Source organism: Meles meles, chromosome 12 (assembly GCF_922984935.1).
Source record: "Meles meles chromosome 12, mMelMel3.1 paternal haplotype, whole genome shotgun sequence".
In the NCBI taxonomy this organism is placed as follows: Eukaryota; Metazoa; Chordata; class Mammalia; order Carnivora; family Mustelidae; genus Meles; species Meles meles.
The window spans coordinates 88,972,619-89,000,533 of NC_060077.1; positions in this window are offsets into that span (position 1 = coordinate 88,972,619).

A 27,915-nucleotide genomic window follows, 5' to 3' on the forward strand; every position below is an offset into this window, starting at 1 on the left:
GCTGCGAGGAGCAAGGGGAAGGTGGCCAGTGGCTTATATGTTGTTGAGGTCCAGCAACATATGACCCCGTGTGGGTAGTAGAAAAGGAAGAGGAAGAATTAGAATGGTGACGGGAGGAGGTTGCTGGGGTGGCTGTTTCGTCCCTCCAGGCACACAGTCACAGAGGCTCCCAATTCCAGATTGCAAGTCAAGATCTCGCAGAGGTCTTCTCCACTCCAGCGGCCCCGAGACCATCCAGCCCCAACACCGCCTTCCCCAGATGTGGCGAGGCCTGAGGAGATTGCGTAGCAGGCGGGCTCCCCGCAGTTGGGGATTCTGGGATGTGACTCCCTTCAGGCTCCAGCAGTGTGAGTGGGAGACAAAAGAGGGATTTCCAGGTTCCCTCAGAGGGGCTCAGCGGGGTACAGTCCAGTTTTCCTGAGGTGCAGCTCGAAAGCAACAAATCACACACTTACCCCAAACTTGTAAACACACGGAGTTTTCCCTCAGCGGTAAGAGGTAGAGCTTTTTGCAAACGACCAAGCACCTAGTTGTGCATTTACTGCTCTTTGGGGTTTTAGATAGGGAGAGGGTGAACGTGCTCTGGCCCAACGCAGTGTGCACACAGTTCCGTTGGTAGTGACATTTCTCCTGGACATGCTGCGGAAGGGCCTGCTTCCCTCAAAGCTCTCGAACTGAGCAGAAGCCTTTCATCATGAATCGCTCCCCAGTAGTTCAAAGAATGTCTCTTTGTTCTTTACAGGAGGCAGAATAAAGTAAAACGATGGGGATGGACAGCTTGGATTTTGTCTGTGCGTTAGTGTGCATACTATGTGCATGGACAGTTTATTTGTAAAATCTGTTTTACAGATGGAGACACTTTCTCCAATTTTCCTTAAGGATATTTATTGACATGGTGTCTAAACGATGTAGAACGAAACAGTGACTTTCCTGTTCTCTCCAGAGTGTTCTTGTGGGGATGCGTTCCTGACTGAGAATTCCCCTGAGACTCACACAAGGTTTGCTGAACTTTGGTGTTGGGGCAGTCGTCAAAGGCCACCCTCCATAGAAAAGGTTCTCTGGCATAGTTTGTTACTGGTGGTAATTATAATGTCATGAGAGTTGGTGGCTGTGAAGGACTGGCCAGTCGGCGAGAGGCCCTGCGGTTGAAAAGGAAGTTACTTCCCAGCTGTAAGACACAGACAGGGTCTGGCCTGACTCCAGGTACAGTCACAGGACTTGATTCAGTCACAGGCCTGAATGGAGGCGCGGGTCAAGCTTGGCTGCTGTCCGGAGTCAAAGAAGCGAGTTCGCAGATGCTCCGATTCAGTTAGGAGGGGAGGCCTCTGCCTCTTCCCGTCCTGCGAGTGCACCTGTGAGACCATCTACCCACAGCAGACACCTGCCGGCGGTAGAGATGACAAAACAAGCACAAGTTTCCTGCTCTGGAGGGAGCGGAGGCTTCTGCTGAGACTCGTCACTGGCAGCAGCCACTGTCTGGGGCTCCCAAGCTGTTGCACAGTGCCCGAGGTTCTCCAGCAGTAACTGACGGGGGTCAGGGCTGGGAGTCACTCCGAAATCCAGTTGTCTCTCATTTTTGGACTGATTCAGAGGACTCTAGGGATCCGCGTAAGTGATCTTAAGATGGTAGGAGTCCTTCGGAAAATCCCTCTGGCGAGTGAAACTCTGGCCAGGAGAGGAGGGGATGATTGTTTGCTGCTCACACCACACTGATGTGCACGTGGAAGTAAAGACTGGATCACAGCTCTCAGGATTAATCCAGGATTTATCCAGTTCTTTCTTCAGTACCAAAGACACAAATGCCCTAAGGGAGAGGTTGATGTTCCCTTCAAATAAAGCAGCGATTAATTCTAAAGAATTATAATTCTTACAAGGAGATCATCTTTTGTGAGCAAGATGATTTAGGAGAAATTCATTCCCTGATCAGCTTATGTTCATGATTCATGTAAAGGTTTTTTTTATTGCCATTCACGGCAACAAGGCAGCGCTAATTTAAGGAGTGCTGAATTCTGGTTGATGAACTTAATCAGAGTTGGGGAAGTAAGTTTCATGTTTACAACTTAGAGGTACCAATGAAATACTAGCTTGGAAGCGTTATTAACACTGGTTATTAACCTTTGGAGAAAGAGAGCTCATCATCATTTTGTTAAGCCTATTTTCTTTAATGTGGCTTTCTTATTTACTAATCATCATCGGTTGTGCATTTCACCTCAGGCCGAAGTTTTGGGGCACTTTTTGTCTATTCTTGTCTCCATCTCAACTTGCAATCATCATTGATATTTAAGATGTTAATTGCTAGAGAGAGAGAGAGAAAAAGGAAAGAACGCCGTTGTCCATAAACTTTATTATTTTTGGAATAAGCCTCTGCATGAAAAAGAGGATATTATCAATAGGGGCCATTCTTGGTGGAGATTCTAACTATAGATGTTCAGGACCCTGAATCTTGACATACAGGGTTGGTAATAATGGAAGGCAAGACGAGAGACAGAATGCATACGTGGGAACAAATCAAGGGAAGCACTTCTGAGTGGAGTTATACGGGATCACAGGCATTTCAGACTCTGGATTTCAGACTCTGGACCAGAAGGATTTCGTTTCAGATTCTGATGCTGCAGTGTGCTGGCTGTGAGACGTGGGTCAATTACCCAACTTCACTAACCGTCAGTTTCCTCTTCCCCACAATAAGGACAGTGAAAGGCCCAGGTTATAGGATTCCTCTGAGGATTAACTTTTAATGCTCCTGGCACGTAGTACATTCTCAGCAAATGCATGCGTGCAACTGTTTTGGCTATTGTTGGGGGCCAAAATGAGGGGTCAAATGAAGCAGGCACCCTGCAGGAGATCATCTGTTGTTGGCAGTGACTAAAACTTACAGCCCCTGCTACCTCCACGACCATTCTAAAGAGGATTCAGGAGGACCTGTCCCAGAGATATACCATATGGGGCTAAGGAGAAAACGAATTTTATTGTCTAAGGATAGCAATGCGTTATGGATTGAGTCAAATTTGGTTCCCGGTAAATGCTATAACGCATCCTGAAGTCCCATGCCTGCATAACACTCATGAAATTTTGTTTCTGTCTTGTATTTTTGGCGCTGAGTCTCCCTCAAGTTTCAGCTGTTTTCATTTAGGTTTTCTCTAGGCAGTTTAGAGAATTGTGCTAGAAGTTGGAGGTAGGGGTGGTGTGAGCATTCCTGGCAGTGAGAACAGTATGGGCCAAAATGCGGCACGGTCTACCCAAGCTTCCAACCAGGTAAGTAGTGGGTCAGGAGTGGGGGTATTCAATACGTGTCTTAGTCGGGAATGGCTGAGTGAAAAAATATGTCCTAAGTAAGTGCACAGTGTCTTCTTTCACCCCAGCACACCTCTTGTTAGCTCCTCCCTTTCACTTTTCTGAATACCAAGAATCATTTTTTTGCAATTCATGATTTGGAATCATAACCACTCAATTTATTGGTGATAAATGTGATACATGTTTATGTATTACAAAGATAAGTAAGATAGTGTCATCTCATAAATATGACAAGGTACGCGTGTTGATAACAATGGTGGCATGACCCATCAAAGCTTTGAATCATTTTAAAACAAAGCACCGTCACCTTTGATTTTTGGAAAAACTGCAAGTTCAAGATTTTCAGTTTTAGAAATGGACCTTTTTTTTTTTTTTTTTTTTTTTTTTTGGTAATGGAGACTTGACCAAAATGACAGAGGGATCATGGAAATAATCCCTTAAAGAAAAATGGCTACAACTTCTACAATTGATTACCAAGATACTTGTAAAACTTACTGTACAAACTGACACACTTTGTCCAGGGAAGAAGAAATTCTGGCTGTTACCACGCATTCAAACCATTGTTGGAGGTTGCGTAACACCAGGGGTCAGAGCTGGAGAAACTCCAAGACCCTTGTGTTTGTGTGTTTGGAGGTGTATGCTTTATATCTGGGCAGAGCTCTTGACATGGAGTCATTTGGGAAGGTCTTGATGTATGTGTGCGTCGATGGAGATGAAGGGAGGGCACTGAGTAGTTTCTGTTCCTTTTCCTGAAAATATGTGATACAAGAACTTTTGCTTGTTTAGTTCACAGTCACTCTGGGAGCTATGGTGGGGCCTGGGCCTGGCCCAGCATGAGCAGGAGTAGTGTTTTTAAGGTAGTAGACATGTGTTCAGTGAACAAGCCTCTGATACATAAGAGAGACAGAGAGAGAGAGAGAGAGAGATAGAGAGAGAGAGAGAGAGAGATAATACCCACAGGGCAGTCTCTATTCCAAGAGAAAAGTTAGTGGTCAACAACATGACTTTTGAATTTGATCTATAGAAGGAAATAGTGAAAATTGTGAATAAGATGAAATAATAGCCATTGACTGTTTTCCTTTACAATATTTTGTGTAAGGAAACAGGTTACAAAACTGATTTTTTTAAAGCATCAAAATATGTTGTCTGCTGACAGGAAAGTGGTTCACATAAATTTTCACTGAGGCAAAAACTTTTCCCTATGTTATTGATGAAGCCAGTAAGGATGATTCTGTGGTATCAGGTGGTTTTACGATATATTAATTTCTGGGCTAGCCTGAATGTATCACCTTTGACTGATTGATCACAGTTTTTACTGTTGAGAATATAATACTAGGATTTATTACAGAGACCAAACTCTGATGCACAAATAACTTGGCCACTGAAAGCTTGACTCTTTCCCAATCCTTGATGATTTTCCCTACTACTCATAGAAAGAAATCAATGAGGTCTTATTGGGAATATTTATAAACCACATCCTAATGCTGCCACAGAACATGAAGAAATACTTTCCAGAGCCAGATCAATCAAAGAGAGGATTAGGAATCTATTTTCTGTGATTTCCTAAATTTATGTAGTTCATACTTCTGGGTTTTGAGTCTGAGAGGCCTTCAATTTAGCATTGCTCCAGCCCTGTAAGAATTTGTAGTAAGAATTAAAAAAATTTTTTTTTAAAAGATTTTATTTATTTATTTGACAGAGAGAGATCACAAGTAGGGAGAGAGGCAGGCAGAGAGAGAGAAGGGAGCAGGCTCCCTGCTGAGCAGAAAGCCTGATGCGGGCTTGATCCCAGGACTCTGGGATCATGACCCAAGCCGAAGGCCAGGCTTTAACCCACTGAGCCACCCAGGAGCCCCAAGAATTTTTTTTAATTTTAAAAATTTGTTTTTTTTATTTTTTAAATTGTGTTCAGTTAGCCACTGTATAATACATCATTAGTTTTTGATGTAGTATTCAATGATTCATTAGTTGTGTAGTAGTAATTTCTTCACAATTTCAGAATTCATGATCAAGCTAAATCGTAGAGACCTAGCTGACGTCATCAAACAGTTGCCGTCTTTCTAGAGGACCTTGGATGTCCCTCTTACTAGAAGTAGACAAACCAGCTGTTCTGTGAATCAGTCTATTGAGCTGGACATCATCCTCCTTAATGACAGCCAAAATAAATTATTTCACACTTAACAGTCACTTAAAAAAATTGTTATCTTTTTAAAAAAATGTCACTAAATTTGGTGGCCCTTATATGCACCCAAAACCCATTAATGGTGTGTGGATGCTGAAAGTGCGGAAAGTTGTTTATGGCTTCTGTATATGGTTTCCAAACAGCATGAAAAGAACAGAACTGCTGTTTATCTTTACAGTTCATCTTCAACTTTAAAAGTCTCTCTTGCATCTGTTGTACAACGTGCATAACATTGAGGACAGTGATAAGTATGTATACTTATGTGACTTTCCGTAGAACGCAGGTATATGCTCAAACATTTTTATGGGTAGGGATCCACAGTCAGAAAGTTTGACAATAATGGAAAAACTCCTTAGAAATCATGCATACTTATTCCAATAACGTCAGCACTGTTTGCTTCTTTTAAGTCATTTAAAAATCACGTCTAAATCGCTTAAACTTTGCAGCCCAATGGATTTGTGATTTGTCCAGCTAGAGGCACTCAGAGACAAAACTCACACGCTGATGGTTAAAGGCATCCATCAACTTGAAGCTGCTTCTCACCATCCTGCCAGGGCCAAGCAGGGCCAAGCGGTGCCATCTCAGCCTCCTTGCTGCGTTCCCTCCGCCATGCTGCGGCCACTTGGTCTTCTGCCTGCGGGAGACCAGCGGCTTTGTGGAGAACGGTAACGCAGGCCCAGAGCAGCTTTCCGTGCGACACTCAAAGACCCCTCCGAAGTGCTGGGCCCTCTGCTTCTTGGGCCAGCACTTCTCCCAGGACTGTCCTCTCCCAGACAGGGGCTGGGAAGGGCTGAGCGGGCCGCTGAGGTTCCTACCTGCCCTCCTCAGTCTCAGGAGCCCGAGGCCCTTCCCCGGAGGCCGTGTGCTAGTCTTCCCAGTCTCACCGCCCTTGCCCCCCGGACTGCTTGCCTATCACAGACCACAAGTGACAGCAGAGTGACTTCGTTGTTCCGGTGCGTATGCCATCCACACTATGGACACGGGGTTGCTGAAGACGGTTTTTAAAATACTGTTTTTAAAATTTAGTTTTTTTTAATGTTATTTATTTATAAATTTCTGAGTTGTTTTTTTTTTTAAAGAGAGAGATTTGAGAGAGAAAGAGAGGGAGAACACTGAGAAGGAGAGAGGGAGACTGAGAGTCTTACGCAAGCTCCACACCCAGTGCAGAGCCCACGCAGAGCCCCACATGGGACTCGAGCTCATGACCCTGAGATCATGACTGAGCTAAAATCAAGAATCGGATGCTTAACTGACTGAGCCACTCAGGTACCTCTAAAATTTAGTTTTTGAAAGAGTAGTATGAGAACACAGTAAAAACTATCTAGGCAGTGCCCCGGAATATTTGTGTTGTGCAACCCAAGACCCCCTTTCCTTGCTCCCAGCCCCACTGTCCAGAGGTCATTCTGTACTCTTCCGGAGCTATGCTGTTATAAACCCACAGGTTCATCTGTTTTTTAGACACGAAATGGGAATGTTTGATATTCTTTATTCTGCACATTTTTCCCAATGAAAAATCTGAAAAATCTGTCCATATTGGTATAAGTAATTCTACTTCCCGTCCAAATATTGGCATTCTCGTGTATGGATGTACCAAGATTTATTCATTCACCTCCCTCTGATGGACATCTAGGTTTCCAGTTTTTTTTGCTGTTATAATTCATGATGCCACGAATGCCTTTGTACCAGCGTCAGCTAGATGTGTAGGAGAAATGCCTAGATAAGTGTGGGTATATTTGTAAGTTCGAGTATGATAAATATTGCCAAACTATCCTCTATAGAAATTGTAGTATATTTTCTTGCCAACAATATATTTAGAGGGGTTGTTTGCCCATACCTGCTCTAATACAGCAAGATTATGAAATATTTTTTCAGTTTGATAGTTGTTAGATTAAAAGTATATCTTATTTGCATGTCATTAATCATTAGTGAGGTTGAGCATATTTACCAAAGCTTAAAGACAATCTGCATTTCCTTTCCGTCTGAAAATTGCCCATGTGTGTCTAATTAGGTGGCTGGTATTTTTCTTTCTGATTTCCATAAACACTTTTTAAATTGTGAGGACTTTAGCCTTTTTATATATGTTGCAAAAACATTCCCAGGTTGTCATTTGTGTTTTGACATTTAGGTAATATTGTTTTGCATAGTGAAAACTTACAATTCATGTAGTCAAATCGGACAATTTTATCTTTATAGAGTCTATGTTTTGTTTCTTCTTTGAAAGACCTCCTGGCATATTGTAGAAATTGTCACCAACCAAGATTTCGTTCATCTTTCTGTCTTCCCAGTGCTCCTGTAGCACCTTGTGGGGTGTGAATCTTAAGGATTTATTTACTTTTACATTTTTAAATGGTATTTATTTTTAAAGCTTTCTCTCTCAAACATTATTCCTTTTCAATTAACGATTTTTAAATTTTTTTTATTTTGACAAGTTCAAATTTTCATATCTATTATTTATTTCTATTTCGCTATCATTGACATATACTATTAGTTTCAGGTGAATAGTGTAATGATTTGTTATGTGTATATATTGGGAAATGGTGGCCACCAGCAGCCTAGTTAAGGTCCATCCCTCAAATGGTTACACAGTTCCAATGGAGAAGATACAAGCTGAAAAATTGCAGGATACACCAACGGTGAAGGGGCAGTTAGAACATTGAGGAAGCACAGATGAAGTGAGACAGAGGTCACAGAGCGGGTAACTTTTGACCTGTGACTTGAGGCAGGCATTAGATGTCTCATTCTTTAAATATGATCCCCCCCCCCCCCCGATATTTCTTTTTGCAAGGTGGCTTTCCATTTGTTTGGTTTGGTAAAGGTCAACATTTGTTTAATAAAGGCATTATAGCAGTGAATAGTGGCTATCTGGACTTGTATCTTTAATTCCCCCATAAAAATGTCAGTATCTTTTTTTTCTTGGCATGGTAAAGAGCATTAATACCACTCCAGAATTTTATTGCGGTGTTTAACAAAGTGGCCAGCAGAGGGCACTGCATACTGACAGTGTCTCCACACCGGCCACTCAAAACCTCAGATGTTCCAGAAGTATCACAGCGTAACTCAGGTGTGTTTGCAAGTGATCTGCTACTGATTCAGACGAAAATATACATTGGGAATTAAAAGAAGACTGTGAAGAAGGAAAGTAAGTGGCATACTTTGTAGAAAAAATATGTGTGTGTCCACGTCTACGTGGTTATGAATGCAGCCATATCGGTTGAGAAGGTAGTATGACAACATTCATTTCCTGTGTAAATCTGCATTCCTCCTGAATTCTCCTTGAGAATGTTTTTGGTTTCATTATGTGGTTTAATTCTCAGTCTTAAACTCAGGGTAAAAAACCAATTTCTAGTGTGTGACATTCTTTTAAACGTTGAGATAGGTATTACTGTTTGAATAGTATCAAAATGCTGTGGCTCTACACAAATTCTTCTCATGTCTGTTTACAAAGGTATTTTACCTTATATTTTACCCCTATGAATTTGAGGATTCCAAAACATTTTCAAGAACACAGTTTTCTCCCTTCCAACCTCCTGTTAAAATGTTGCAAAGATACCGTGTTTCTAAGTCCGTTGCCTGTAGTTAAACTTGGCAACGTGGAAAGCCCTTTGCAGGTCACCATGGCTGCTGCCTGAAGCCGGTGCCCAGCCTTTGTTGTCTTTGTTTAAGGAGCGATCTGAACTCGAGCCAAGAAATGCCACTCACTTGATATGCCGTGGCTCTTCCATTTCTTGTAAATATGGATTCCAGCACATTTGCTGAGGGAAGACAGCCTCCCAGGACCAAGGCCCAAGTCATACCAACACTGTTGAGAACCTACCTAAAATTTTTCCAAGTAGGAAAACATTCAAGAAGGCTTTTGTTGACAGTATTCTGTGTCCCCAAAGCTATAAGCTCTGTGTTCTGAGGATTTCTTACTAATTTATCAGATATGTTTCATGACAGTTTGTAACAAGTTCCTACTTTGATAGGTGTTGAGTGGTATATATAAAAAAGACATTCCCTGATGCTTTAACTCGTGCTCATTTTAACTGGTAATTTTAATTGGTTTTATTGCTAGACTTAATATAAGCTTAATTACATAAATAAGATATGGCCTCAGACTACTGAATATTGCTGGGGAAATTTTAAGAGAATTCTAATTTTGGATGATATTATATAGTACTTACACAGTGTGTTGAGGCTTAGATGTAGGTTACATTTAGATTAAATCATGATTTTTCTTTTAAAACTGGAAATTAAAGTAACTTTAGCCCCTTTGCAGCGAGTAACCACCTGGGTCCCTGTGGGTAGTGTTGGGGCCCTGCATCGTTGTGTGGGTAGAATCCTGTCCCACAGAAGGTGGTGTTTGGTGTCTTACATTTCATTTTGGATTGACAGGTCTACTGGAGTAGGAATCACTTGGGATCGCTTGTTGTATACAAGTGGGATATTGGTACAGACTGCGCTGGGACAACTAGTGACAGTTTTGAGGGTGTCGTGGCTTTATGGTCTAAAGATTAGCTTTGAGTCATTAAATTTGTGCAGTCATTTATTTAAAGTGGTTTTTGCTTATAAATTATTAGCTTAGGAATGCCTTTTCTCTCTTTGCCCAGATCAACAATGACTGTAATGGATTCAGTATTGAAGACTCATTGCTTTCTAATTACTTGTAAATGTTTCGCTCAGATGTGATCTGTTTTATCCTGGGGTATGTTGCGTGTGGACTCCAATTGTCTAGCTAGCAACCCAGGCCTCCGTTGTCTAAATAATATTAATGTCTCTAGTGCAGTAAGAACTCCAGAACTTTACCCCCCACCGGCCCCCATTGCGGGGCTGGGATGGGCTCATTGTTCCCACGCTCACAAGCATTTGTGAGGCATCCTCTGGGAACGGGCATTGCAAAGATTGTTGTGGGAAGACCTAGATGCTGGGTCATGGGCCAGCCAATGAGAAACTGTAAATTTAGGCAAACAGTTCATGTTTAGTGCCTCAGTTTTATCACCTGCAAAATAGGGATAGTAATGGATTCTCGTGGAAGATTAAGTGCTACGGTGTCTGTAAAACACTGAATAGTTATGATGATTGTTAAATGTCAAATTGGTGCTACAGTTGGCTGCTAAAACAGGCCTTTCCTATCCAATTTCTCTTTTTATCTTAACATTATTTTTTGAGAGCAGCTTTGGGTTTACAGAAGAATTGAGCAAACAGTGCAGTTTCCCAGATACTCTCCTCCCTGCACACCTTCCGCTAGGGCAGTCCACTTGTTTCAAGCGATGAACCAATGGTGATACGTTATTGTGAACTGAAGTCTGTTCTTCTCATTGAGGCTCACTCTGTGTTGTGCATTCTCTGGGTTTTGATGAATGCGTGAATGTCATGTATCTACTGCTTCAGCATCATAGGAAGTAGTTTCAGAGCCATAAAAATCTCCTGTGCCCCTCTTACTCATCCCTCTTCCGTTGCCCTCGAATCCCTGGCAGCCACTTGTCTTTTTATCACAGCCATAGTTCTGCCTTTTCTAGGCTGTCATACAGCCGGAATCATATAGTGTGTAGCCTCTTTAGACTGGCTTCTTTCACCCAACAATAAGCATTTGCCCCCCCCCCCCCGGGGTTTATGGCTCGATGGCTCATTTCCTTTTTGTGCTGAATAATACTCCAGTGTCTGGGTGGACCCAAGCTGATCCATCCTCCTGGTTTCCTGTACTGTTTCACTGCTTCCTTCCCGTGAGACAATGGAGGAGGAAAGCCAAAACTCACACCACCGTAACATCAGAACCTGGGGCAATATTGACGAACAGGAGGTCTGCAATAAATGTTTGTTCACATAAGACATTCAGGTTGGCGGCAAGTGCATTCATTTTGGTAGGTAACTGCTAAGAGGAGCTTTATCTTCAAAGGACTGTTTTAAGTGAATTCAGTCATTAGCTTATTGTGGTCTTGGGAACCCGGAGGGTTTGGTGGGTCTTGGGAGTGGAATCCCAGCTGCTGAGCATGCAGTCAGCCTTATGCAGCCCGAGGGCCTGTGTGAGCCCCTGGATGTGGGTCAGAGGGCATCTCAGGTGGACACAGATTTCCAGCCACTCTGGTGAATACTGCTATTGGGGGGACCTCTGTGGTCCTTAGAAGATGGCTTGGTGGGACTGTCACATGTCTGCTCTGAGAAGAGTGAGTGTGGTCAGGAGGTATGGAAATGAACTGACAGGTGATGGGGTGCATTGTCGTTCCCTGGGGATCCCTATAAACGTGTCTTTAAAGCATGGAGTGTCTGTGGCTAAAAGTAGAGCTATAGTGTGTTTATTCTTGATTGGATGCTGCAGAAGAAGCTTTAGAATTTTGATAGGCAAGGTAAGGAGGACAGCGTTCATGTTGTAGATGGGAGGTTATTCTTTTTTTTTAAATTAGTATATAATGTACTACTTGTCCCAGGGGTACAGGTTTGTGAATCATCAGGCTTATGCATTTCACAGCACTCACCATAGCACACACCCTTCCCAGTGTCCACAGCCCAGCCACCCTATCCCTCTCCCCACTCCCCTCAGCAACCCTCGTTTGTTTGCCGAGATTAAGAGTCTCTTATGGTTTGGCTCCCTCCTAATCCCATCTTGTTTCCTTTTTTCCCTCCCTACTCCCCACAACCCTCCGCCCTGCCTCTCAAATTCCTCATATCAGAGAGATCACATGATAATTGTCTTTCTCTGATTGACTTATTTCGTTAAGCATAATACCCTCTAGTTCCAACCATGTCATTATAAATGGCAAGATTTCGTTTCTTTTGATAGCTGCATAGTATTCCATTGTATATATATACCACATCTTCTTTATCTATTCATCTGTTGATGGACAGCTAGGTTCTTTCCATAGTTTGGCTATTGTAGACATTGCTGCTGTAAACATTCGGGTGCACGTGTCCCTTCAGATCACTGCATTTGTATCTTTAGGGTAAATACCCAGTAGTACGATTGCTGGGTCGTAGGGTAGCTCTAGTATCAACTCTGTGAGGAGCCTCCATGCTGTTCTCCAGAGTGTTTGCACCAGCTTGCATTCAGGTGGGAGGTTATTCTTAAAATCAACATAATAAGCATGAAAGAAAAGGAAGGAAGCATAAATCACTGTTTGCTGTAGAACTAACCTGAAAGAAACCTTTGCCCGGAACTTTTTTTTAACAAAAGAGAAGTATTTTTTTTCCATGAAGTTGTGTCTATAGAGAGATTGTCGATTATTCAAGAAGAGGAAAAGATTCAATATAGAACCATTCTTAATACTGTTTTTTATTGAAATATGGAGGATTGGAGACTCGTCCTGTAGCATGGCGTGAGGGGAAGGCTGCCCCTGAATTACCCCGACTCCTCTGAGGGGCCCCAACAGCTCTTCTGCATGGTGAGAGCACGAGGGAATTTTGGGGATTTAGGCAATCATGAAATGTGTTGTTTAACCATCTCCTGTTCACTCTGCTAGTGAGGGAGAGAGTTCACCTAGGGAATGGGGATGGCCAGACACGGAGCATGAAATGAACAGCAGCTTATTAGTCACGTCCCAGAGGAGGGGCTACCCACCAGTGGACCACGTGGGGCTACAGTCGGGAGCGGGGAAAACCGGCAGGGGCTGCTGGAGACAGGCTTTGTAGTAGCAAGAGGGTGATATGGGCCTGGTGCCCATGGTAGCATGTGCTGGTCTGCCTGGGAATTGAACCCACTGCTCACGGATACCAGCAGCTGTGCTGCCCCTGCGACAAGGGCCCTTTGGCTGGGGATCTTTCCTGCAGGAGCAGAGTGGGGGTGGGGGGAGCTTGAGCTTAGCCTAAGCAGGGTCCTCTTGGTTTCACCAGGTGTGAAGACAGCATGTCATAGTGAGTCTTAATTTTACATCTTAAACTGCATGTGCATAGGTTAGGGGCGATGACGGGAGAGGGACAGGCTGATGGTAATGAATTAAAAATAACAAATCAACAGCCAGCTTATCCAGCTTGCCTTTTTTTCCCCCAAAACATGGCAGCCCATGTCTCAGGGGCAGTTTCATCCTGTTCTCTGAGCTTCATCAGACAGAATTCATAAAAGGCACACACCTCACTCACTGGAGCAAATGAAAAGTCCCAGAGAGACACTTCACACCCACGGCAGATGAGTCATGAGCAGCGAGCATTCAGTGTACTAGACGTGAAGTCTGAAGTTCGGTTTTAGACAAGGGTACTGGACACCTGCCTCTGGAAGCCTGTTGGTGTACACGGACCTCAAAGCACAGAACGATTTCTTTCTGCAGAGGGGGTAATTTTCATTTATTTCAAACAGCATCTGTTGGGATTTTTCATATACCAAAGGTATTTTCCAAAAGCGTATGCGTAGAACAACATTTACATTGTCGCACAGGTAGAGAGGGTTGATGATTTCCTTTATTGACTATGGCGTGGCTCATTTGTTCTGTCCTGTCAAAGGGCACCGTTGATGAGGAGTGCCATTTATTGTGTTTGAATGGGTTTTAGACCAGCACGGGATTGCCAACATATATATCGTGATGTCAGCTTTAATTTTTCTTCCTAGAAATTGCTATGTGTTATTTCAAGGATGCATCTGGTGAGATTTGAGTGACATGGCTGGGCCTGAACTCTCAGATTTTGCTAAAGGAGCTTTAAGTATTTTCTAGATTTTCTTCACAGAAGCACTTAAGGCCAAAACTCTGGTTCCTAATTGGGTTACTCATTCTTAATGTTTGACAGATCGTTTACACCCCTAAGGGCTTCCCTGTTCACTGAGAATCAATAATAAAGCCCCTAATTTGTCTCTTGCTTGGGGGGTTACTGAGTGCTAAAGTTCAACACAGGACTCCGTAAGTGAAGGACAGGCTGGCTGCTCTCTGCTCCCATTGCTTGTGCTTCTCCCTCTTTCCACTCAGCGGCTGGAATTCTGTTGCTCTCAGTCCCCCTGCCTTGGCATCACGAGGCTGCCGAGGATTTTCAGCCAGTGTGGGCAAAGGCAAGATTTAGGCCAGTTGTTAAGATCCTGATGAGAGTTAATGTACACTGAACACGGATTTACATTTTAGCTTGAGAGTCGTTAAAAATGAATGCTATGCTGTGCTGGTCTATCTTGGCTTCGGATTTGGGAAAAGCCTTTAAGGAAATCTATGAATAGCTCGAAAGTCCCTTCATATTCATAAAGTTTTTTTGTAGCTAAGAATTTCTTACGTCTGGCCATAATCACTGATCTGTCGTCAGTCCCCTGGGGTGGGAATTATTACTCCCTGTGACCTCTCAGGCATATGCCTGACCTGGGAAAGCAGAAAATGAGAATGCTTTATGTCAGTAAATTAAATCTGTCCCAGACAGATGAGCCGATTACGGTTGATGACAAGCCTTAGTTGGCGCTTACTGTCAATAATAATATTGTGAGTATGTAGTTGGATGCCGGGGGTGTGATGTGTGTCAGTATCTCTATAATAGACTTCTCTCCAAGATGCAAGTATCCAGAGATGTGTTTGGCAGATAATAGTTTCAGTTTTATGAGCTTTATTGTTATCTTGGTGATGTGCTGATACCCGAAATCTCAGCCGAGGCATTGCTGTAGCAACTGGAATTGCCTGAGGTTATAGATTGCTAATGTAATTATTCAACCACAGTTGTGTCGACAGGTGACTTCAGAAATATAGAGATTCTAATCCTGGCTCTGCAAGGTTTGGTGGAGAAGGCTGCCTGAATGAATAAAATATTAAATTTACACTGATGTAATGTAAATGCTCTTGTGAGAAATAGCCCTATTAATGGAAAGAAAGCATGCTGCACTAAAGGTCAGATGTATTACTTTTAAAATATCTAAGACAAGAGAAGAATAATTTAACAGGCATTTACTGAGAGCATTTTTTTTTTAAAGATTTTTATTTATTTGACAGAGAGAAATCACAAGAGAGGCAGGCAGAGAGAGAGGAAGGGAAGCAGGCTCTCCGCTGAGCAGAGAGCCCGACGTGGGACTCGATCCCAGGACCCCGAGATCATGACCTGAGCTGAAGGCAGCGGCTTAACCCACTGAGCCACCCAGGCGCCCCTGAGAGCATTTTTTTAGATGTCACATTAGGTTACCGGTGAAACTGAAATCACTGAAATCCCAGTTTCCGATTTCACAGACTTTGACGAAATTACTGAAACAGCACACATGTAAACAAAAAAGCCTGTGATCAAATGTAGACCTGATGTAAACAGAGTATTTGTTTAGAAGACTATAAATTAATATAAAAACTATTTGAGATCCTGGGATACATGGTGTGCCTGGATGGCTCAGTCAGTTAAGTGTCTGACTTTTGATGTTGGCTCAGGTCATGATCTCAGGGCTGTGAGATGGAGCCCCATGTTGGGCTCTGCACTGAGTGTGGAGCCTGCTTAAGTTTCTCTCCCTCTGCACCCCCCCGAAAAAAGTCCATAAAATCCTGGGGTTCATTACAGGGAGCGCCAAACTGTGGCAAATTAATTAACCCAGTGTGGGGAGTATCCAGCCCATCCAAACCTCTTCCTCTTCTCAACTGGGGCTTGTCAATTAGATAGAAAATAGGGGAACTCCTTCCAAAGAGGGGGGAGGAGGTTCAAAATATGCCCAATATATTAAGAGATTCATTATGGTGTTTGTAATTTGAAATTTCCATGTTCTTCCAATGGAATTGCTAGGCTTAGCAAATGCAAATGCAGGATATGTGTTAAAACTGGATTTCTGATTAAAAATGAATACTTTTTCTCACTTTAATAGACTAATTTTTATAAAAATTTTATTTATTCATCCGAGAGAGAGAAAGAGTATAAGCTGGGGGAGAGACAGAGGGATGGGGAGCGGGGCTTCATCCCAGGACCTGGAGATTATGACCTGAGCCAAAGGCAGATGCTTAACCATATGAGCCACCCAGGAGCCTTAGACTAATTTTTTAAAAGCAGTTTTAGAGAACATCCTACTAAAGATTGAATGGGTTAGCCAGAAAATTAAAGAAGAAATAAAAAAATACATGGAAGAAAATGAAAATGAAAACACCACAGTCCAGACCTTTTGAGATACAGCAAAGGTAGTTCTATGTAGTAATACAGACCTACCTCAAGATGCAAGAAAAGTCTAAAAAATACTACTTAACCTTACACCTAAAGGAGCTAGAAAAGGAACAGCAAATAAAGCTTAAAGCCAGCAGAAGAAGGGAAATAATAAAGATTACTACAGAAATAAATGATATAGGGGCATCTGGGGTGGCTCAGTGGGTTAAAGCCTCTGCCTTCGGCTCAGGTCATGATCTCAGGGTCCTGGGATCGAGCCCCGCATCGGGCTCTCTGCTCAGCGGGAAGCCTGCTTCTTCCTCTCTCTCTGCCTGCCTCTCTACCTACTCTCTCTCTGTCAAATAAATAAAACCAAAAAAAAAAAAAAAGAAATAAATGATATAGAAACAAACCCAGTAGAAAAGATCAATGAAACTAAGAGCTAGTTCTCTGAGAGAATTAATAAAATTGATAAACCCCTAGCCAGACTTATCAAAAAGAAAAGAGACCCGGACAAATAATTTATGAATGAAAGAGGAGAAATGACAACCAACACTACAGAAACACAAACAGTTGTAAGAGAATACTACGAAAAATTATTTGCCACATAACTGGGCAATCTGGAAGAAGAGGACAAATTCCTAGAAACTTACAAACCACCAAAACTGAAACAGGAAGAAATAGAAAATTTGAACACCATGCAAAGTGTTCATAACTAGCAAAGAAATTGAATCAGTAATCAGAAATCTCCCAACAAACAAAAGTCCTGGGCTAGATGGCTTCCCTGTGGAATTCTACCAGACATTTAAAGAAGCGTTAATACCTATTCTCCCTAAACTGTTCCAAAAAACAAATGGAAGGAAAACTTCTAAACGAATTCTCTGAAGCCAGCATTACATTGATTCCAAAACCAGACCAAGACTGTACTAAAAAGGAGAATTACAGGCCAATATCCGTGATGAACATGAATGCAAAAATTCTCAATAAAATACTAACAAATCGAATTCCACAGTACTTTAAAAGAATTATTCACCACGATCAAGTGGGGTTTGCTTGTGGGCTCGAGGGGTGGTTCTATATTTGCAAATCAATCGATGTGCTCACCACATTAATAAAATAAAGGATAAGAACCATATCATCCTTTCAGTAGATGCAGAAAAACATTTGACAAAATACAGCACCCATTCTTGATAAAAAACTCTCAACACAGTAGGGATGGGGGAACATACCTCAACATCATAAAGGCCATATATGAAAGACCCACGGCTAATATCATCCTCAATGGGAAAAAGCTGAGAGCCGTTCTCTAGGATCAGGAACAAGACAAGGATGTCCACTCTCACCATTGCTATTTAATGTAGTACTGGAAGTCTTAGTGTCAGCAATCAGATATCAAAAAGAAATAAAAAGCATCCAGATTAGCCAGGAAGAAGTCAAACTTTCCCTATTTGCAGATTATACTCTATGTAGAAGACCTGAAAGAGTCCACCAAAAAATTGCTGGAACTAATACAGGATTTCAGCAAAGCCGCAGGATACAAAATCAATGTGCAGAAATCTGTTGTATTTATATAAACCAATAATGAAGGCTAATGAAGGAATATAAATCAAGGAGTCAGTTCCATTTGCAATTGCACCAGAAACAATAAGATACCTGGGAATAAACCTAACTAAAGAGGTAAAAGATCTGTACTGTAAAAACTACAGGACACTTACGAAAGACATTGAGGAGGACATGAAGACACAGAAATACATTCCATATTCATGGACTGGAAAAACAAACATAGTTAAGGGCACCTGGGTGGCTCAGTGGGTTAAGCCTCCTGCCTTTGGCTCGGGTCATGATCCCAGGGTCCTGGGATCAAGCCCTGCATCTGGCTCTCTGCTCAGCAGCGAGCCCATTTCCCCCTCTCTCTCTGCCTGCCTCTCTGCCTACTTCTGATCTCTTGTCTGTCAGATAAATAAATAAAATCTTCAAACAAACAAACAAACAAACAAACAAACATAGTTAGAATGTCTGTATTAACCAAAGCAACCTACACATTTACTGCAACTGCTATCAAAATACCGCTGGCATTTTTCACAGAACTAGAACAAATAATCCTAAAATCTGTATGGAACCACAAAAGACCCAAAATAGCTCAACTAAAGCAACCTTAAAAAAGAAAAACAAAACAGGAGGCATCACAATTCTGGATTTCAAGCTCTATTACAAAGCTAACTATCAAGACAGTATGGCGCTGGCACAAAGGCAGACACACAGATCAGTGGAACAGAATAGAAAACCTAGAAATGGACCCTCAATTCTATGATCAACTGATCTGCAAAAAAAGCAGGAAAAAAATCCAGTAGAAAAGAGACAGTCTCTTTAACAAATGGTGTTGGGAAAGCTGGACCAGTTTCTCATACCATGCATAAAAATAAATTCAAAATGGATGAAAGACCTAAAAGTAAGAAAGGAATCCACCAAAATCCTACAGAACTCAGGCAGAAACCTCTTTGACCTTGTCTATAATAACTTCTCACAAGACAAGTCTTCAGAGGCAAGAGAAACAAAAGCAAAAATGAACTATTGGGACCTGGTCAAGATAAAAAGCTTCCTAAGAATAGAGCTTCCCTATGACCCTGCAATTGCACTGCTGGGTATTTACCCCAAAGATACAGATGTAGTGAAAAGAAGGGCCATCTGTACCCCAATGTTTATTGCAGCAATGGCTACGGTCGCCAAACCTTGGAAAGAACCAAGATGCCCTTCAACGGATGAATGGATAAGGAAGATGTGGTCCATATACACAATGGAGTATTATGCCTCCATCAGAAAGGACGAATACCCAACTTTTGTAGCAACATGGACGGGACTGGAAGAAATTATGCTGAGCGAAATAAGTCAAGCAGAGAGAGTCAAGTATCATATGGTCTCACTTATTTGTGGAGCATAACAAAGAACACGGAGGACATGGGGAGATGGAGAGGAGAGGGAGTTGAGGGAAACTGGAAAGGGAGATGAACCATGAGAGACTATGGACTCTGAAAAACAACCAGAGGGTTTTGAAGGGGCGGGGGGGGGGGGTGGGAGGTTGAGGAACCAGGTGGTGGGTAATAGGGAGAGCACGTACTGCATGGAGCACTGGGTGTGATGCCAAAACAATGAACACTGTTATGCTGTAAATAAACAAATAAACGAATAAAAAAAAAATTAAATGACAAAAAAAAAAAAAAAGATAAAAAGCTTCCACACATTGAAGGAAATAATCAGCAAAACTAAAAGACAGCCTATGGAAGTGACATGTCTGATAAAGGGTTAGTATCCAAAGTCTATAAAGAACTTATCAAACTCAACACCAAACCCCCAGATAATCCAGTTATGAAATGGGCAAAAGACATGAGTAGGCACTTTTCCAAAGAAGACATCCAGATGGCTAATAGACACATGACAAGGTGCTCAGCGTCACCCATCATCCAGGAAATACAAATCAAAACCATGATGAGATACCACCATACACCTGTCAGAATGGCTAAAATTAACAACACAAGAAACAACAGGTGTTGGTGAAGATGTGGAGAAAGGGGAACACTCTTGCACTGTTGGTGGGAATGTAAACTGGCATAGCCACTCTGGAAAAAAGTATGGAGGTTCCTCAAAAAGTTAAAAATAGAACTACCAGGGTGCCTGGATGACTCAGTCGTTAGCATTAGGCTCTTGGTTTTGGCTCAGGTCATGATCTCTGGGTCATGGGATCAAGCCCCGAGTTGGGCTCTGTGCTCAGTGCAGAGTCTGGCTGGGATTCTCTTTCTCCCTTTCCCTTCCCCCGGCTCCCCACTCACATGTACTCACTCACTCTCTAAAATAAATACATAAATAAAATCTTAAGAAATAAAATGAAAATGGAGCTACCCTATGATCCAGCAATTGCACCACTAAGTGATCTCTACAAGAATGTAGATTCGAAGGGGTACGTGCATCCTGATGTTTATAGCAAGATTATCAACAATAGCCAGACTATGGAGAGAGCCCAAATGCCCCTCAACTGATGAATGGTTAAAGAAGATGTGGGGGTACACACACACACACACACACACACACACACACACACAGAGGAATATTATGTAGCCATCAAAAATAATGAAATCTTGTCATTGGCAATGACATGGATGCAGCTAGAGAGTATTATGCTAGGTGAAATAAGTCAGTCAGAGAAAGACAAATACCAGATGATCTCACTCATGTGTGGAATTTAACAAAGAAAACAGATGAATATGTGGGGTGGGAGGAAATCAAAAGGAGAGAGGGAGATAAACAGTAACAGACTCTTCCCTATAGAGAACAACCTGAGGGTTGATGGAGGGAGGTGGGTGAGGGATGGGCTTCATGGAGGATGGGTGTGAAGGAGGGCGTCTGTTGTGATGAGCACTGGCTGTTGTATGTGACAAATCACTGAATTCTACTCCAGAAACATGCATTGTTCTGTAGATGTTGACTAAAATTTAAATAGTACATAAAAGCAGTTTCAGGCTCACAGCAAAATTGACCAGAAAGTGTAGGATTTCCCATGTAACACTGTCCCCAGCCATGCACAGCATCCCCCACAATCGGTGTTGCCCAGAGGGGTACTTTGTACAACCAGTGTACCTACACCGGCACACCACCATCACCCTGAAGTCCATGGTTTTCATCGGGGTTCCCTCATGGTGTTACACATTCTGTGAGTTTTGACGAATGTATATGACATGCGGCAACAATGTTAGTATCACGCAGACTGCTTTCACAGCCCTGAAAACGCTCTGTGCGTCATCTGCTCATCCCTCTTCCCTGAGAGCCCCTGGTAACCACTGATCGTTTTACTGTCTCCGTAGTCATACCTTTCCCAGAATGGACTGTAGTCAGAGTCACAGAGCACGTCGTCTGTCAGATTGGCTTCCACGTAGTGGTATGCGTTTAAGGTTCCTCTGTGTCTCTTCATGGCTTGATGGCTCATCTGTTTCTAGCACGGAATCATATTCCGTCGTCTGGATGGACCACGGTTTGTTTATCCCTTCACCGAATTGTGGTAGCTTCCAAGTTTTGTCAGTTATGAATAAAACTCCTCTAAACATCGAGGTTTTTGTGTGGACAGGAGTTTTCAACTGCTTTGGGCAGTTATCAACGAGTGTGATTACTGGATGGTACGGTCACAGTATGTTTGGCTCTGTAAGAATAGTATTTATTTATTAATTTTTTTGGTGTAAGTATGTCCCCAGTATCACAGAGCACATCTCCCTGCTAAATGTGGAGGGCTTTCTGCAGGGCAATGAACATGGAGCTCACAGCATTTCTACTTATGGTTATGAAAAATAGGGCAAACTTGGCATCTCTCACCCCTCCAGGTGAGATAACCCATCCCCGGACTCCAGCCAGTGGCATTGGAAGGGGTCCGAGACCCCCCACACCCATCAAGGAAAGCAGGATTATGAGGCTGTACCTGCCCCCCACAGAGCCCCTTACTGGATGTGGCACTGTGAACTGTACGTGCCCCAAGTGTCAGCATGGCCCTCGTGGCCCCCTGTGCAATGCTTTTCACAGCTCTCAGGTGCTTGAGGCTTTGTTCCTGCTGTCCCGAACTGATCGGGTTGCCCTGGGTCCCTGCTGCCCCGATTTCCACCAAGATTTCTCAGGGTGGCTGGCAGGCTTTCATAATCGAGATGTGAGGCCTGGAAGGCATCAGCCCTTCTCCTCCAGAGCTGTTCTAGATCTCAAAGGAATAGTAGCTGGCCGAGTGTGAAGACTATCTATAAAGAGACTTTGCTGTTGCAGAGATCTGGGCTCAAGGGAACTGTCAGCTTTGCTGGCTGAGACGATATGTGGGCCAGGTCATGTCAGTTGATCAACGAAGGTCTAGAACCCCGGTTGCCAGCAGCATGGGGAGCTCTTGGTCCCATGACCAGGCTTCGCTCCAGATCTGCGGAATCAGGGAGACGTGGTGGAGGGTGTACACGACAAAGTGTTCGGGGCAGATACCTCCCGGCTGGGAGGAAATCATAGGGTAAGTTCTGTACGGTGCAGAGTTTTCTTGTTCTGGGATTTTTTCAGGCTCACAAGGTGCCCCCAGCAGCAGAGAGGCCAGGACTGCAGGAGTGAGGTTAAACTAGGGCATAGAGCCGATCCCTCTGGAGGGCACCTGGCTGGTGGGCCAGCCCGCTAGCAGCATGCCTTCTTCTCTCAGGTGTCCAAGTCACTCCTCTGACCTTCTGCTCCATACGTCCTACCCTACCAACATTCCCAGCCCCCGAGGGGCCCCAGACACCCAAGGGGAACAGACTTGTCTGCACTGTCTGTGGCCGATGTTCAGGGAGCATTTGGGGCCAGGCTCTGGTTTCTGTGGCCCGAGCCACAGCAGAGTGGACCAAGCTGGCAAGCTGAAAGGTGGCTTGGGGGACCCACCAACGCTTTTACAAAAGGGAGACCTGTGTTAGCAGAGATGCTGCTGATGAAACGCTCGAGGAGCCCATAACATCAGTGAACTTTTACTGATTGCACTGTCCAGGCCGCTATACGGGCGGCTTAGCCAACAAACCTTCATTCCTCTCAGTGCTGCAGCTGGAGCTTCGAGCTGAAGGTCCTGGCAGACTCAGTGTCAGGTCAGGTTCCCGGTGGCCGTCTTCTGGCTGCAGCCTCACATGGGCGGGGGAGGGGGGAGTGGTGTGGGGCAAGGGAGAACTCTCTGAGAGGGGGTCTCTGTTCAGGGCACACATCCCGTTTACGAGAGCTTCATCTTCATGACCTGATCACCTCCCGGAGACGCCATCTCCTAACACTGGCACGATGTTGGGGGGATGCGAATGTTCAGTCCACACCAACACATAGATACATTCTTGAAAAACTAAGATTGTAGTTTTCAATGGTCTGGTTCAGTTTGGTACTGGCCAGTGTGTCGGGCACATGGACTTCTTCCTGGATTGACAGCGTCCTTGTCCGGAGGGCAGTTACAGGGCAAATGGACACGTTGCAGATAATTTTAATTAAAGGATCAAAGGCAATTTGAGTTTTATATAATGTTTGCCTATAATTTTTAAAAATCAAATGCTCATTTCTATTTTAAGGCTTTTAAATGGTAATAGAGATGAATGTTGGAGTATTTCAATACCAAGAATGATCACAAGAACAGTCTTTGCATTAAAGATTTTGTTTATTTTTATTTATTTGACAGAGAGAGATCACAAGTAGACAGAGAGGCAGGCAGAGAGAGAGAGGGAAGCAGGCTCGCTGCTGAGCAGAGAGCCCGATGCGGGACTCGATCCCAGGACCCCGAGATCATGACCTGAGCCGAAAGCAGCGGCTTAAACCACTGAGCCACCCAGGCGCCCCAGTCTTTGCATTAAGACCAGGAATCTTGTAACACAGCTAACCCTAAGCATATGTTACAATAGACTACCTATTAGTATTTTATGATTTTATTTCATTTATAATAAAAAAGTATGTTGTATAGTGACTTGCACTTCTATGAATACATATGCATTTTAATTACTATATTGTACTCCTTTACGAGCTAAGAAGGGAGTGATCTAAAAAAGACTTTTAATATGCCATAGGCTGGCAGTGAAGATTTAAGGTGGTTTTGCTTTAATTTCCTTTAATGAATCTTTTATTATTTTTATTATTAAAAGAAATCCCCTGAACTTTCTGCTCTTCCAAAGAGGAGTTTGGTTTTTTTTTAGAAGCAGCTAAGGAAATATTTATACTTGCATTCACCTTTGTGATGGAATTTTAACCATACGGCACTGTGGCAAATAAATCTTCTGAAAAGAGAACAGCTAGAAAAAATCGCAACTAGATGTGCACCTAATGTTTCTCTAACAGGCCGTTAAACTGGATTCTATAAATCAAATATAATGATGGTTTTTAAATCTCCATTTTCTCCGGGTCCATTTCATTTTGTGATTCAACTGTCAGCTTCCTTTGCTGGCACCCGGATTCCGTCTGTTTTCCGTGTTCTTTCATTTTGTATCTGTTTTATTCTGTAATTTGAGCTTGAATCACAGCAAGTCGAGGTCATCATCTCTTCTCCACTCCTCCCCTTTCCAGTTCGCATCAGTTCTTTCCGTCGGTGCTGCGTCTGCTGTACCCTTCCTAAAACATTTCAGACACAGAGAACTTTTACCTCCAGTACTGAGAACTACTCTGACTTGAAGGCTTTCTTGATTTTAGAGTAGGATCCAAAAAGGATTGAGTTGGATGGAATGTCCGGAGTAAAAAGTCTATGATTGCACATGTTATGTGAAACTTTGATTTGTGAAAATCAAAGATGATTAGCAGTGCAGGGAAGATATTTGAAAAATAATTCGGGCTCTTTTGCCAGAGCTCGAATAATATATGTGAGGAAGAAGTTTAATCTGCTTTGGTTAATCAGAGACATAAATATTGTTATGCCAGAGAGAGGCTGAGGGAACACTTCAGTTGTTGTGTATGTGGTTATTTAGAATTTTAATCCAACTTTTGGTATGTTTTTGTATCTCTGCCTGTGTTCAACTCTGCCTCAGTTTTTTTGTTTTAATGGTGTCTAGCGAGAATGTCTATCTAAGATTTTGCTTCTACTTTTCTGGGGCAGTAAGCATGGTTTAATGAGCATTTTTTTAAAATATAAAGATTTATTTATGAGAGAGAGTAAGGTGAGGGGCAGAGGGAGAGAATCCCCAACAGACTTCTCACTGAGCATGGAGCCCACCACAGGGCTTGATCTCATGACTCTGAGATCACGCCCCAGTGGAAACAAAGATCTGGTCACTTAATTGACTGAGCCACCCAGGCGTCCCTGTTTAATGAGTATTTTGGTACTTCTGGAAAATTTCCGTCTTTTCCTATTTGGTCACTTGCACATTATACTACATACATACATTTACCACTATTTCAACTATATTTATATGAAAGTGACACTTGGCAATGAAAAACTTAAGAATATAGGAGTCCTTCCTTCCAAAGATTTAGTTATTGATGACTGGATGTCTGTTCTTTCCAAATTTTTTCTTCATCCCTAACAGTGGAATCTGCTGGGTGGGGGACAGGCTGGGGGACTTCTTAAAACGGACTCTTGGGGCTGCCCCCATACTGATTCAGTGTGTCTTAGGTGGGGACTGCTTGACTTTTAACCACCTGCATATGGTACTTTTGATCAGATTTCTTAAAAGTTTCCAGGTTTTGCTGATACTACTGACCTGGGAATCAGACTCTGAGGACACTGGTCTATAAAATGTTACATATTAACTTTTTTCTAATTTTCTTTCCCCAAATGTATCCTAGTGGAGGCATCTAATTTTGTAGTCAAGAATGTAGTTTCCAAAGTCACATTGCCTACCTTGAAATCCTGGCTTTGTCAATAGTAGAACTATTACTCTTGTTATAAGTATAGAGTAATATACAAATTTGATCCAAGAATTACATGCATGTAGTTAAAGCTTGTGGTACACAGGCATTTATAATGGAAAGCAACATCCTTCTGTTACCTAATTCCCATTCTTAGAGGGAACAATCTTTAACTTTATTTTATTTATTTATTTATTTTTAAAGATTTTACTTATTATTTATTTGACATACAGATCACAAGCAGGCAGAGAGGCAGGTAGAGAGAGAGAGGTGGAAGCAGGCTCCCCACTGAGCAGAGAGCCCGATGCGGGGCTTGATCCCAGGACCCTGAGATCATGACCTGAGCCGAAGGCAGAGGCTTAACCCACTGAGCCACCCAGGTGCCCCAATCTTTAACTTTATTAACCTGTTCTCTGGTATTTACTTCTACAATGCCAAATAATATGTTTAAATTATCATTTCTTGATTCATTAATTTTAGACATGTTTTGTGAGGAGTCCTTGAATCACTACACCAAATGTCTCTGCCTCTGTCCCAGAATAATTGCATTACTACTTTTAGTTTTTTGATTGTTTTTAGACTCTAAGTAATGTTTTACCTTTTTATTTCTTGCTTCATTGATTATAGGCAGCATCTCTTGACACTGCACTTTGTGTGTGTGGACACGTGAACACTAGTACAGGATTCTTTCAGCTCGTTCCTTGCTTTCAGTTTCTGTTTTCCATAATTTTATGTTGTCCACCTAAGCTTTCATTTTATTCTCTTACCATAATTGTCTTCTTTTTTTTTGTTATTTTTTAAAAAGTTTTATTTATTTGAGAGAGAGAGAGTGAGAGAGAGCACGTCTGGGTGAGCAGGGGGAGGGCAGAAGGAAGGGGAGGGAAGCAGACTCCTTGCCTAGCAAGCAGCCATACACAGAGCCCAGCATCCTGGCCCTGAGTTCATGACCTGAACCAGAATGAAGAGTCAGATGCTCAACCAACTGAGCTGTTCAGTGCCCCTCTTTGTTGAGATTTTGATAAGAGCTTGAAAATAAAACAACGGACTCAGTTTGTGCATTCGTTGCTCATTAGAGGGCCATGTACAATGATTATGTACATGATGATATTTTATTTTGGAACTTTGTTTCATATGGAATTCTCTTGCCTTTTTTTACTTGAATCTTTGCCTTTACTATAGCTCACTGTCAAATAAATCGATATAACACCATTTATTTTATTGATTTCTCCTTTGCCCACAGTCCTCTCTCCAAGTCCTTTATCACTTTTGCTCTGAGCAAGGCGACTGCTGTGTGGCACTGCTCCCCTCTGCTGGGTCTCCTGAGCTGGATGGACTCTTTCCTGCATCCCTGATTTCCTCTCTCTCATTCTCTTTCTTGACTTAGTCCCTTCTTTTGCTGAATTACATCTTTGACTCACTTTCTAAGAAGGAAATTAATAGTCCGAGTCCTGGCGTATTTGAAAATGCCTTCCTTTGGCACTTCAGATCAACCAAGTGGTTGACATTTACAGGTATTTCTATTGAGAATGATTTTCCCACCAAAAATGTGAAGATGTTGCTATCTGACCATCTACCATCCAGTCTTAGTGATAAGAAATTTGATTCTCTTTCCTTGCCGAGTTTTCCTTTATCTTCCACGGAAGTTCTTACTATCGACTCTATATTCACACATTCTTTGTTATCTCTGCAATCTGTTAGTTTGGTGGTAAACAAACTGGATTTCTTCTTTGATTTTATTTAGTAACTATCATCTCTTTTTAATTTTTTATTAATTTATTTATTTATTTTGCTGTCCTTTATTTTCTTCCTACCTTCCTATTGAGGTTGTTGGCAAAAATTTAGTAATAATAATTAATAGTATATTTAATTTCTAAGAGTGTTTTCTGATTGTCTGATTTTTCCTTTTTCTTTTTTTTTTTTAAAGATTTTATTTATTTATTTGACAGAAGGAGATCACAAGTAGGGAAAGAGGCAGGCAGAGAGAGAGAGAGAGGAGGAAGCAGGCTCCCTGCCAAGCAGAGAGCCCGATGCGGGGCTCGATCCCAGGACACTGGGATCATGACCTGAGCTGAAGGCAGAGGCTTTAACCCACTGAGCCACCCAGGCGCCCCTGATTTTTCCTTTTTCAAAGCAAATTA